Source organism: Canis aureus, chromosome 11, assembly GCF_053574225.1.
Source record: "Canis aureus isolate CA01 chromosome 11, VMU_Caureus_v.1.0, whole genome shotgun sequence".
NCBI lineage: Eukaryota > Metazoa > Chordata > Mammalia > Carnivora > Canidae > Canis > Canis aureus.
This window is the reverse complement of record NC_135621.1, coordinates 22,715,949-22,729,273: the sequence shown is the minus strand read 5'-3', so window position 1 is coordinate 22,729,273 and position 13,325 is coordinate 22,715,949. Positions and strand designations below refer to the sequence as shown.

General features: G+C 53.8%; 1 protein-coding gene across 9 annotated transcripts in view; it reads left to right on the top strand.

Moving 5' to 3' along the window:
- Positions 1–498: 498 nt before the first annotated feature.
- The window catches only part of PPARA (peroxisome proliferator activated receptor alpha), a 72,918-nt gene continuing 60,091 nt past the window's right edge, over positions 499–13,325 (top strand). For 5 of the 9 annotated variants that reach the window (XM_077914095.1, XM_077914092.1, XM_077914093.1 and 2 more), the window contains exon 1: positions 1,410–1,552. The gene's annotated coding sequence lies outside the window, so the exon portion shown is untranslated. Of the gene's footprint in view, positions 572–1,060; positions 1,212–1,403; positions 1,553–13,325 lie in introns of those variants that run through there. The other 4 variants (XM_077914097.1, XM_077914096.1, XM_077914090.1 and 1 more) reach the window with 4 other exon arrangements.

Sequence of the window (13,325 nt, the reverse complement as noted above, 5' to 3'; positions counted from 1 at the left end):
CAGGGCTCGGGGGGACGGGGCCTCGCCGGTGCGGCCTGGGGGCCGGGCGGGAACCCCCAGGGTCCCGCGGCCTCGGGGCTGCACGCGCCGTCCCGCCAGCCCCGCACCTCCGCAGCCCCTCCGCTTCCCCGGCCTCAGTTTCCCCACCGTCGCGGCCGCCCGCCCGCGCGAGGGGGGGGCCTGGGAGACGCGGCCCCGCCCCCGGCCCCGCCGCCAGCCAACCGGGCGCCGCCGCCAGGGGGGTGTGTCCCGCCGGGGCTCCCGGGGGCGCGGGGCGCGGGGCGCGGGGCGGGGCGGGGCGGGGCGGGGCGGGGCTTCCGGCGGCCACCCGTGCGAGCTGCCCGCGCGGCGCGGCCGGGGCGGGGGGGAGGGCGGGGGGCCGGGGGCGGCGCGTGCCGCGGGGGGCGCGGCTGGCACGGGCCGGGAGGCGGCGCCGGGCATGGGCAGGGGACGCGGCGGCCCCGCGGCGGGGGCGGGGGCGGGGGCGGGGGCGGCGGCAGCTCGCGCCCAGCCCGGCGCCGCCTCCCTCGCGCGCTCGCCCGGCGGACCGCAGGCGGCGGAGCGGCCCCAGGTGCCCGGGGCGGGGGGCGGGCGCGCGCGGGGGTCCGCGAGCCGGGCCTCGGGTTCTCGGGGCGCCGGGCGGCGGCGGCGGGGAGGGGCCGGGCCGGGCCGGGCCGGGCCGGGCGGCGCATGCGCGGGGCCCGAGGCGCGGGGCGCGGGGTCGGGCGCGGGGGTCCCCGGGGGCCGCCCCCCACTCGGCCGCCCCGCGAGCGCCCGGGACCTCGGGGACGCCGGGCGCACAGGGAAGGCCCCCGCGCGGGGTCCTGGGGCGCGCCCTTCCCCCGGCGCGGTCGGCTTGGGGCGTCCCCGCCCGGGGTCCCCGCGGCCGGGTCGCCGAGGCCGGGACAGACGCACCCGGGGCCGCGGCCGCACGGGAGCAGCTCGGAGGCGCTGCCGCCCTGTGCGCCCGGGCGCGGCCCACCCCCCGCCGACCCCAGGGCCCCGGCCGCGCTCGCCCCCAGCCCTGCCCTGCGGCCCCCGCGCGCCGCCCGCGCCCAGGTCTCCCGGGGGCGCTCCGGAGGCGGGGGCTCCCCAACCCCGCCCCCGACGGACCGGCGCGCCCGGCTGCAGGCCCTCGCCTTCCTCGCCTCCCCGAGTTAAAGTTGGGACGGCGCGCCCCGAATGTCCGCGTCCGCGTCTTTCTAAGAAAAGTCCGTGGCTGCGTAATGCGCCGGACCTTGCGGGCGCCCTGGGTCCCTGCGGGGCTGCGCGGCTGCGGGGCCGCGGGGGAGAGGGCGCGCGGGGCGGGGCGGGGCGGGGGGGCGGGGGGAGCCGCCCGGGAGGGGGGCGCAGGGTTTCCCATTGCCGCTCAAGTAGGGTCACCGTGACTTTCCTCTTCCAAGGTGGTGGAGAGTTGGGGAGAATCCAGAGGACATATCGTAACCGTTTCCTCCTTTACCTCCGAACTGCCAAGGCTGCAGGGAAGGGACCGGCCCTGCCTCGGCCTGGGCTCCCGGTGAGGCGAGCTCAGAGGTCGGCCGGGCCGCCACGGGTAAGTACAAGGCTTGATCCGTTGTGATTCCAGACCCCAGTGCTTAAGCGCTTCCTTCTGGGGCCCTGCGAACTCGACGTGTGGGGATTGGTTATTACTTTGCGGTGCAAAGTTGCGTCTACTTCCAGAGCCTTGGAAGTCCGGTGAAGGTGGGTGCTGCTAAGTGGTAGGTTCTCGTCTCCGTTTCACCAAGAGTTTCATTCCTGTGTAGCCAGTCAGTTCCACCTCGTGGAAACCTGTTCTTTGACAGACACCAAAGTTACAGGTGGTGGCAGGGACCGAGCAGCACGGAAGCTTTTCATGCTGACTTGAATATCAAGCAGATAGCTTGCTGGGGTAGTAGGTCAGGTCCGGAACTGTCATCATGCAGGGCAGGGACAGGCCCGGAGAAGCAGCCGGATGGGAGACGTCACTGTCCTCCAGGGGCCAGACAGGCTGATGGGACACACTTCTGTTCAACTTTGAAGCAAAAGCGGATTAATGGGCCGTGGAGAAAATGGTTTTCTCTCTTTTCTCAGATCTTAGACATATCACGAGAGACATCCCATAATCACGAAATAGTTTTTACTAGCTCCTGTCTATCAGACTTGCAAACAGATTTTTAAACATTGTGCATGCGAAAAAGAGAGAGGAGAAGGAAAGGCGTGTTTTTTCCATAGAAACCATTTTGTAATCTGCTTCTGCTTCATTGACTGTTGGGTAATGAAAAATCTTGCCATGTGAAATAAATGTGTTTGTGCTTCATCATCTTAAATGTCTATGTAATATCCCATTGTGTTTGGGTAGAGTCATTATTTAGCTAATCCCTTAGTGCGTTTGTGTGTTTATACATATAATTGTGAGTGATATATGTTCATTCATTCTGCAGCTATTTATCAAGTAGCTGCTGTGGGCTGAGGTGCTCAGTATGGAGCAGGACAACCATGGATCTGCTTGTGAAGCTGATTTTGTACCAGGATACAAAAAAAAAAAAAAAAAAAAAGATTGTCCTCCTCATCCCAAAAGATGAAACTGGAGTATAGAGAGGGAAACTCTTTTTACCAAAACATCTTGCTATTTAGTGTTTGATAACTAGCACTTTTTTTCTTGTATGCTGTATCTCTGTTTCCTTAAGAAACCTTTAAAAAAACTAAATGTTTCTCAGCTTAGTGTAAACAGGTTTTAAGCACCCCCTATTCTCTTTTCTCTTTTGCCTCTCCCACAGTCTCTGCGTGTAAATAAAATATTCTTAAAGGAGAATAGCATGAGTGTCTCAACTTCCAAGTGGCTGGTGCTACTGTTGAACATTTGTACTAACTTTGTTGCAGTGCTGTGGGAGGGGATGTGGCCTGTATAATTTCTGCTGTTTTGTGAACATGAGGGCCTCTGTTTCTCTTTCTGGTTTTGGTGGGCTGGATATTGAGTCAGTCTTCCCTGTGTTTCATAGACATCCTAAAGAAAGGCATAGTTTCTGTGTGCAGCATAGACATTTGCAGTACCTGTTCCTTCCGCCTTGTTAGTGACATGGAACAAGCGAGTTCACCTCCAAGGCCAGGTCATGTGGTTAGGGAGAATGAGGTGGTGAACTTTTTTTTTTTTTTTTTAAGGTTTTATTTATTTATTCATGAGAGACAGAGAGAGAGAGGCAGAGGCACAGGCAGAGGGAGAAGCAGGCTCCCTGTGGGGAACTCGATGTGGGACTCGATCCCGGGACCCCAGGATCACGACCTGAGCGGAAGGCAGATGTGCAACCACTGAGCCACCCGGGTGCCCCAGCTGGTGAACTCTAATTGCCAGCTTGGTGTTAAGATCATTTTAAAGTAAGGACCAAACAGGAGAGGCCCTAGAAGTCCCAGGGGACCATATTTGAAAGACCTTGTTTCTTCCAAGGATTCCTAACGCGGATGTGCCATGAGCTTCTTATGGAGAGGAACACATGCATGTGATTTTTCCAACCGGTTCTGTGGATAATCATATGTGACCCAGTCTGATGGTTGTCGTTATCAGGAGGTGTGCTTGTTCTTTGCCTCGGAGTATTTAATTAGGTAGCATCTTGTAGTTGTGATATTATGGTGCCTGGAAGAGTTTCTGCACTCCAGAAAGTGAAGAATTTACTCCTCACTAGGTCAGCCTTGTTACAATTATTTTTGAGGTTCAGCTGCATTTGTTTTGATGTCAGCATGTCGTAAAAGAAAACGCATTCGAACATTTCAGTTTGCATCAGGGAAGCAGCGTGATACAGTGGAAGTGCACTGGGTTGTTAACGTTGAGATTTGGATTTTTGTTCCATAGCCGCTGCCTGCCGGGCCTGCGGTCTTCATACATTGCTCCAGACTGCTCTCTTCTCATCACGGAACGGAGTTCCTTTCCATTTCACCTTTCTGAGGGCTTGTCAAGCTCAAAAGTGGAGACTTGCATGAAGATTCTTTGTAAAATGTGAAAACCTGTGCAGAGCCCCAGAGGTGTCTTAAGAAGCCACACCCTGGCCTGTGCTTCTCAGTGAGCCACAGAGCTGATCCCTATAATATTTTTGTCCTGGGCATTTTATGAATCTTCAAAGCCTCTTTGAAAGAAACATCCTCCCCCCATACATCCAGATTTTTGTCCCCTGTTTTTGAAAGCATAAACATCAAAACTGTCATGAGCGTTTCGTGCTTTCTCTGAACGCAGGTGTGCCCTCCGTTGTGGTGCTCATACACTGTGCGTTGGTCCTTACTCCGCTATTCCTGGATCACCGGAAGGACTGTTTCTCATCCTTGGAGGGTGAAGTCCTCCTGGACTTGGGCATGACTTTGCTGAGCAGCTCCTAGGTGCTGCCCTCCATCACAGCTTCTTGTCTGCCTTTCTCTGACGGAGTCTGACTCACTGAGAGCAGAGTGTGTCTCGTCCATGGCTGCCCCACTGGTCTCATATCCTGCGTCCATCCTTGCAGATGTTCATTGACCAAAGTGATGAGCGGAATTCAGTTCGACAAGTGTTGATTGGTGGGCCTCTGTTTTCTACCGTCCACAAATGTGGGTGGGGGCTGGCTTAAAAGTGCAGACAGCAGGCCTGCCCACCATGCCCCCTTGGCATGTTGCGGCTTCCCTTCCACCTGGGATGGTGAGACCACCCTCGCTGTCACAATGACACAGGGGAGCTGCTGCACCCAGGCTGGACCTCTGTGGGCAGTGCCCACCGCAGCCCTATCATAAAGGCGGTAGTTGTAGTTGAAATGATTCGGACTGAGATTATCACCAGGTTTGGGGCATATTATGTATCAGATGGACTTTTTATGAGCTGGCCTGAGAATCTAATTAAATAGAATGTTATTTTTTCTGCAAGATCACGGATTCAGATTCCAAACAACTGGCTCATTAGGAAAGGGGTATCTTTACACCAGTGTGAGTTTAGGAGCATTTATCTCTGATAGGGCAGGGGTCCAAGTGATACTCCAGTTGTGAGGATGAGATAGGCACAGGGGCAGTTAGAGAAAGTGCTCGCTACACGTCTCTATGTTGCAGGAAGCTGTACCCATCTGACTGCTTCTGTTTTTTGCTCTAGTTTAAGAGATTTGTGAATAAAGAGGAGTGACGGTTTCTAGTCTGGTGTACTTGCTTTACATTTTTAGCTTAGAGACCCCAAGTAGACTTTTAGGAAGGCATTGCTTTGAATAGTCAAAGTTAGGAAAGCAGATGCAGAATGACTGCCTCAAGGATTATGAAGCTTCTATGGGTGATTCGAAATTATAAGTGAACAGTATGTTGTAGTTCCTTTTTTTTTTTTTTTCCATTTTTAAGAGTGAGTGAGGCCCCAAGCTTTCTTGCAGCCATTTGTAACTGAACGAGTCTGCGGTTATGTGATAACCACACCAAGGTGACAAGTTGCCAAGCTCCAGTAAAAGGGACCCAGTTATGTAGAGGTTGACATGTGGGTATGTCCTTTCTGAATTATTCTAAAGAAGTTAGTTGTCAGCCTGACGTGACTACTTAAATGCAGATTTACAATTAAGCAACGTGGCTTGTAAAAGACAGGATCAATCTACCATCAGATCTTCATTGTCTGTAAGCCAGATGTCTTATATTACCTCTATGTTCAATGGGATTTTTTTCTTTAAGATTTTTCTTTAAGATCTCTTCTTTAAGAGAGAGAGAGAGGCAGAGGGAGAAGCAGGCTCCCTGCGGGGAGCCCGATATGGGACTCAATCCCAGAACCCCAGGATCACACGCTGGACCAAAGGCAGATGCTCAACCACTGAGCCACCCAGGTGCCCCCCAGATGGGATTTTCTTTTGCCAGGAGAATTTTTAGAAGCATCTCCAGCAACTTTCATCATCGGTCAGGTTGATGTGTGTTAGGCTGCCGACAGGCTGAGCGTTCCCCCTTGCTAGGATTTTGAAGAAATTTGACAAATTCTTCAGTCTTCTTTTGGCTCACTTTATGGGACAGCTTGATAACCGGGCCAGAGTCTTATCCATTCACTATGCACCCACTTTCCATTTCTGGTTTTCTCTCCATGCAACTGGGGGTGGGATTAATGCAAATGATGTATAAAAGGAAAATTGTTCAGAGAAATTTGAAGTTCAGCTGAAACCGGATCATCTCTTGGTGCGTGGAGGTGATCTACGATGGAGGCAGATAGAGCAGCATCTGAACTGCCGTGCTGCCCTCGGATTCCGGGTCTGCGCTGGGAGGCCTCTGCTGGCATGTCATGACTGCCTGCCTTCTCCACTTGGAAGACGCCCCCTCCTCTGTCACTGTCACCGGGTCCAGGCAGGGGCCTTCCTCCCGGGCCTGCGGGGCTCCCCTGACGCTGCATAGCACTCAGCCCTGAGTGCACACAGGCTCAGAAACCACCTTCTTCCCTCCTTTCCTTAGAAACATGCACGTGCGGAGGGGGTTTTCTAGAAAAAGGAAGACGTTCCGTTGTTGTACTTGTACTTTGTATTTGTACAAAGCGAGGAGTCCTGGGAGCTGGGGAACAGGTTTGGCCTCGCCAGGGTGCTGCTTCGTGGGGGACCCACACCCCAAGAAGAAGGCTCCGAACAATGAGAGGCGTGAGGAGAAAGGCACCGAATGCTTAGAAGCATTTGAGGCCAACGTTCCCCGAAAGACCAGCATAAACAGGGTGAAAGGGGCTCTTGTGCCGGTGCTGGTGGGAATGCTGGAGCATCTGTCAGGGGCCGAGAAGGGAGGTTCTAGACTTGGGAGAGGGAGTGAGGGGAACTGGTAGTGAGAGGAGGAGAGGCCACCCCAGAGAGGAAGGCCACAGTTCCCGGCTGAGGCTACAGCTGGCCTCAGCTGGAAGGTTCCAGCAGGACGTTGTCTGTGAAGAGCCGTAGTGATCCTGTGGAAGCCCCAGGCTCCGCGTGGGGAGACTGTGGGGAGGGGGTGGGTAGCAGGGGGTCAGTATAGGAAGAGGGAAGGGCGGTTTTTATTGTTACCCCGGCGACCAAAAAGGATCGGCCTTCCTCTGCTCCGTTCCCTGCGCCTGGATGAATCTGACCAAGTTGGCCCTTAGCGCCCAGGTCAGAAGTCTAGGGGGAGGTGAATGTTTAACCGCATCAAGGACGGCGGGTAATCTCTGGTGCTCACGGGGCACAGGGCCATAAAGAAGCAAGAATCTGGAAGGAAGACGACTGCCAGGAAGATAGCCGCGTCTGTGGCTCATTCAGGGCCCAGCCCCAGAGGACAGGAGTGTGGAGGTCCACCTTCCAGTGCGGCCATGGGTGGGCCTTCTGGGCGGCGCGAGTCCCCTCTGGAAGCTATTTCTGGAAGATGCCTGGTGGTCTCTGAGAAGGAGGGCTGTGAAGGGCGAGGGCAGGAGCTCAGACTTAGGGCTCAGTACAGGAACTGCCCTTTCGAGGATGAAAAGTGACATCCTGGCTGGAAGTACCAGCCTGTCCCCTGCCTGCCACCACCACGCCGCTTCCACCGGCACCTGTGCTCACCTGGGGCCGCTACCCAGAGCCAGGGAAGCAGAGGCTCACTTGCTCACCATCCCCACCCCCCACCCCCAGAGCCCTTGGCACCCCTCTCTGGCCCAGCAGCCAGGCCAGGAGGCGAGCCTTGCCTCCTCCCTGGGAGGCCCATGTGCTTGGCCCTCGTGGCCATGACCTCAGGCCCCCTGGCCTGCCCCTGTCCCTTCGGGACACCCCCCCCCACCAGAGCGGCCCAGGACAGGCCTTGTGCTTGGGCCCTGGAGCAGGACCAGCCAGGCTCCCTGGGCCTTGATGGACCCACAGGCCCACATCTCGGCTTCCCGTCCACCCGTGAGGCGGATGTCAGTGCTTTCCTTAGACGCTCACTCCCGCCACGTGGTAAGAGCTCTGGATGCTTCTTGGCTCACTCCAACTGCGAGGTTTAACCCTGACTCACCTGGCCTGGTTTACCTGCGTCCGTGTGGACAGGAAGGCCCAGCCTGCACGCTCTGGGGCCAACGTTCCTCCTGCAGCACCAGCTCCTCTCCTGGTGCCTGGGACCCCCGTGACCCTGACCCGAGCCCCTACCCTGGAGATCTGAGCTTGAAGCCCCTGCCTTCTGGAAGCCTCCCTGAATGACCTGCCCGGCTTGGATCCCTCTCATGCAAGGGCTAAGCTGCCCGCTGATTGTCCTCCAGAGCACGCACACACACACGCGTTACATGTTGGTCGTTGTGGCGGCCCCGATGGAAGTCACTGCCCCGTGAGACGCGGACGCCTGGTGCCTGTAGCCACAGCTGCCTCACTCCCCATCCGCTCAGCACCGTCCCCAAGGTGCCGCTGGTTTGGGCCGTGTGACCAGCCTGGTAAGCCGCGCTCCTGGCGGGCCACCCTCCAATGAGGGTCCCTCGGGGTTCAACCAAGTGCCACCTCCTTCATCACGCCCCCAGCACCCTCCCCCAGACCAGACACAGGGTTTGGTCCTGCAGACACGGCAACCCTACGGCAGCTGGAAGGCTCTCCGACCTGACACGTTCCACCCTCACCACAGCAACTGTTTGCTGGGTGCTTCGGTCTTGATTTCCAAGCTCAGGCGGTTTATTGGACAAATATTTACTGAGGGCCTACGTTGTGCCAGGCAGTGTTCTAGGCGCTGGGGAAGCAGGGGAAAGACAACACGAATGGTTACCTGCCCTTATAGGAAGTGCTGCGTTCCGTGACGAGGAGGGCTCCCAGGCTGAGAGGGGAGGCAGGTCCCAAAGCAAATAATGCCAGAGTCTACACAGTGGACTGAATGGGTGACTCGATAAATATTTGTTTTTAAAATTCAGTATCTCCTTTCGTTGAAAGAAGGAAGTCAGGAAGGAGGCAAGAGGGAAAACAATTATCCGAGAGATTTCCGAAGCCGTCTTGGTTGTGCCGATGATTATCTTGAAGGCAGTAAGTGCTCAAGTGAAATCCTTTTAGCCCACTTATTCCAGCAGAATTTAAATCTGAGGTGAATATTAACTCTAATTATGCATCTAGTGACCTAAATGCATGAGGCACCGTACGCTTAGTTACGGGGTCTGACTTCCCTTTGCGGCTTGCACTTCCAGTATTAAAAATAGATTAGCCCTCTGAGCAGCAAGTCTGTCTTAATCAAATAAGGATGATAAGGGCTCCCCGAAACGCAAACCTGATGGGACAGGAGCTGGATCGTGTGCCGTTAGCTTGACACCATTGGGTTTGAGAGCAGTGAACAAGGCATATTATTCCGTAGACCAATGCAAGCCCCGTTCCTAGGGTTACAGATGATGGGTGATGTCCAGGCCCTCGAGGGAGGCAGGGAGGCTTCTGGCCTCGTGGCTGTGGGGAAAGAGGCACCTGTATCTGGCCCGGGGCTGTCATGAGCCCTGTTACAGCAGGTGGGAGCAGGGCTGGCCTGGGAAATAGTCCTGGCCGCCTTCTGTGGGCTTGGCGGCGTGTTGGGCTGGTTCCAGTGCCAGGCTTCCCTCTTTCTGCCTAAAAAGTATTTTTTCTAACCTAAAAATCAGGCAACTGAGATGGGCTTGAGGTCGGGTTTTTTTCTTAAGCCAGGTTTCCTAAGGATACTGAACATGCAGTAAAACTCAGCCTGTCCACCTGTACAATTGGGTGAGTTTTGGAAGCTTCCACATTCCCTGTTTCCTTGCTGGCTGTCAGCTGGAGGTGGTTCTTAGCTTTGAGAGTCTGCCCATATCCCTCCGCTCGAGCCCTTTCATGGTTGAAATCAGCAACACGGGTTGAATTGTCCTCATACTCTGAATCTCTCTGACCTCCCCTTCGGCCTCATCGCAGCCGGAGAGAGTTCTCCTGGCTTATCAGGGCTCAGGAGACTCGATCGGCCCCCCAGGTGATCCAGGGTGAGCCCCCCTGAGACTCTGGGTGGAGCCCTTCCTTGCCTTTGCCTTACTTGTGGCCGTGGCTGTCCAGCTTGGCATTCTTTGGGTTATAGACACATCAGTCCAGTCTCTGCGTCTGTCATCACACGGTGGTCTCCGTGGGTGTGTCTGTGTCCAGATGCCCCCACTTTTTATAAAAACAGCATTTGTAGGGATCCCTGGGTGGCACAGTGGTTTGGTGCCTGCCTTTGGCCCGGGGCGCAATCCTGGAGACCCGGGATCAAATCCCACATCGGGCTCCCGGTGCATGGAGCCTGCTTCTGCCTCTGCCTGTGTCTCTGCCTCTCTCTCTCTCTCTCTCTCTCTCTCTGTGACTATCATAAATTAATAAAAATTAAAAAAAAAACAGCATTTGTATTAGATTAAGGGTGCACCCCACTCCCGAATGACCTCATCGTAACTATATCTGTGAATACCCTGTTTCCCATAAGGTCACATTCTGAAATACTGGAGGTAGGATGTGGACGGATCTTTTGCCAGGGGGCACACAAACCAACCCATGAGGTGCTCTCCATCATACCTGCAGAGCACCTCCCCCCCGCTGTGCAAGGTCACATATCCGTAGGCTCCAGGCCTGGAGTGTGGACATCTTCAGGGGCCATTACTTGGCACCACACCATGGTCCTGTGATCGTGGCATCACTGTCTCTCCTGTTCATCCTCAGGTGTGAGTGACCTGCTTCTTGTCCAGGCTCTGTCAACTCAAGACAAATCTATAATATCAGAGATGAAAAGCTAGGACCAGGGACGCCTGGGTGGCTCAGTGGTTGAGCATCTGCCTTCGGCCCAGGTCATGATCCCAGGGTCCTGGGATCAAGTCCCACATGGGGCTCCCCTCAGGGAGCCTGCTTCTTCCTCTGCCTGTGTCTTTGCCTCTCTCTCTGGGTGTCTCTCATGAATGAATAAATAAAATCTTAAAAAAAAAAAAAAAGAAAGAAAAGAAAAAAACTAGGACCAGAGCCAGAGTTGCAGGTGCATTAGGTGGTTGGGGAAGGGGAGGTCTCCCAGCCACACAGCGGGGACAGTTTTAGAGGGATGCGGGTAATAGCACTGTGAGTGGTAGAGCGTGGTGGCTTCCTTCTTTCCCTCCGCTAGGCCGATGCCAGGGGCAAAGCTCCTGCTGCTGCTGCTGCTGAGGGTGTGAGCAGTGGAGTGTGCTGGAGTTCCGGGGGTCCTGACCCCATGGGACTCTCCAGCTCCTTGTCCCTGTTTGCAGGAAGGAAGGACATCCTAATTGTGCTCAGTCCCCACATGGGGAGATTTTTTTCTTTTCTTTTTTTAAGAGTGTGTGTGTGTGTGTGTGTGTGTGTGTGTGAGAGAGAGAGAGAGAGAGCATGAGCAGGGGAGGGGAGGAGGGAGAAGCAGACTCCCTGCTGAGCAGGGAGCCCAACATGGGACTCCATCCCAGGACTCTGGGATCATGACCTAAGCTGAAGGCAGACGCCCAACTGCCTGAGCCCCCCAGGCGCCCTGCGGAGGTCTTCTCTGACCCCATATTTCTTTTTTTAAATTTATTTTTATTTTTATTTTTGACCCCATATTTCTAACTGCAGCCCCTTCTGCCTGCCTTGTCTCCATCCAACGTAGGAGATGCTCTATTTGCTGGCTTCTCATCGGCCTCCCCTTCCTAGAATGGTAACTCCATGGGGTCGGGGATAGCTATCGGTTTTCCTCACTCCTATACTCCTGTACTCGCAGTACCTAGAACATGGTATAGAAGGCTCCTAAAAATATCTGTTGAATGAACAAAGCCTCCCTCTCTACTTAATGATCTATGGCCTTGTGCTTGTTGAAAAGATGACAATTTTTCTGTTCTCAAATGTTATTAGAAAAATGTTATTTGAGTAAGATTGCCTGAAATATGAAGAAAACCTTAAGGAAATGTTGTCATATGCCAGTCTATGGAGTTTTTTTTTAAGGGTACGGAAATACTCGGTAGGTCTGGAAATAAAAAAATAAAGAGAAAAACAGCTCTTTCAATCCGTAGAGCTGGTATTCACAACTATTAAGTGGTTTGAAAATGTTAAGTTGGGGGCTTCATTTTTGATAATGGCTCAGTAGTTTGGAAGTCAACTAGAAAAGGTGGACAAAATCTTTAAAGATATGCGAGGGCATTGGCTGAGGTCTGGAGAAGATGGACACTTGACGTTTGGGGTCGTTTTGTACCTCTATGTTGGCCAATTTATGGATGAAGCAGTGACAAAGCTAAATAACATGTCTCTAAGGCTAAGAACTTAAACTTGGGATATAAAACCTATAAGAGGGACACCTGGGTGGCTCAGTGGTTGAGCATCTGTCTTCAGCTCAGGTCATGATCTCAGTGTCCTGGCTTCAAGTCCTGCATTAGGCTCCCTGTGGGGAGCCTGCTTCCCCCTCTGCCTATGTCTCTGTCTCTCTCTGTATCTCTCATGAATGAATAAATACAATCTTAAAAAAAAAATCCTATGATAGAAAACCCTGGAAAACATCCCAGACTTTGGGTTGGGACCCAAAAAGCTGCTCTATAGAAATACAGGTGACCTGGAAATCGATCAGCTTGCTCCCGAGCTGAGCCCAGTTCTAACTCATCTCAATCCTTGAGGCCGGGTGAAGGTGGTCCCAGATTGCTGGGACCCTGGCAGATGCCTGCAGGAACAAAGCATCATCCCAGGCCTCTATTTCTAGGAACAAATTCTCAAAAATAGGTAGTCATCACTTTGAAGTTGCATATGCAGGAATTCCAATGACCACAGTTAGTTAAATACCACTAGGCTCCATACAACATGGCTCAGGTGTTCCTGACCAGGTGCCAGAACCAAGTGTCTGCGGGAAGTCCTCAAATCACTATACAGATAACAGATGTGTATGAGAATCAGCGGTCAATCCCGTCTTTCATCTCAAAATCGGCCTATGATTGGCCCTGTGCATCTGTCATTCAGTTCACACACAGGCGACCCCTCGTCTCCCAGCAACAAACCCAAGTGAAGTTTTCTAGCCCTGGAAAAACTCCAGTGAGGACCGGTGCAGGTGCAATGAAGAAAAAGGTACAGCAGATAAAAGAATGGCGGCAATGCTGAGAGTAAGATTAGAATCAAACATAAATGGAGTCACACGACAAACGGCCGGCAGTGGGGTTGCTGCCATTGGAAGACTGGATGGGCAGCCAGAGGCACCTGGTAAAAGTGACTTATCCACATACGGAAAGATGGAGAGGTCCCAGAAAAGGTGATCCTAGCACAACACTTCACATGAGAGGAGGTCTCCACGATACTTCACAACATTGAACATGAGATAAATGCTGGAAGCCAACCCAACTTAGGAGTTGAACAGTTTATGAAAGCATAGAAAAGATGCTCACTCCAAATTGTGAGTTATACCATGAGAGGAAGGCAAGCACAGATCATGCTACTCTTGGTGAGTTTTTTGCAAGGAAATGAAACACTCGGATTTCAGTGTTTCTAATGTTTTAAATTACTGTACTAAGTACATAAGTA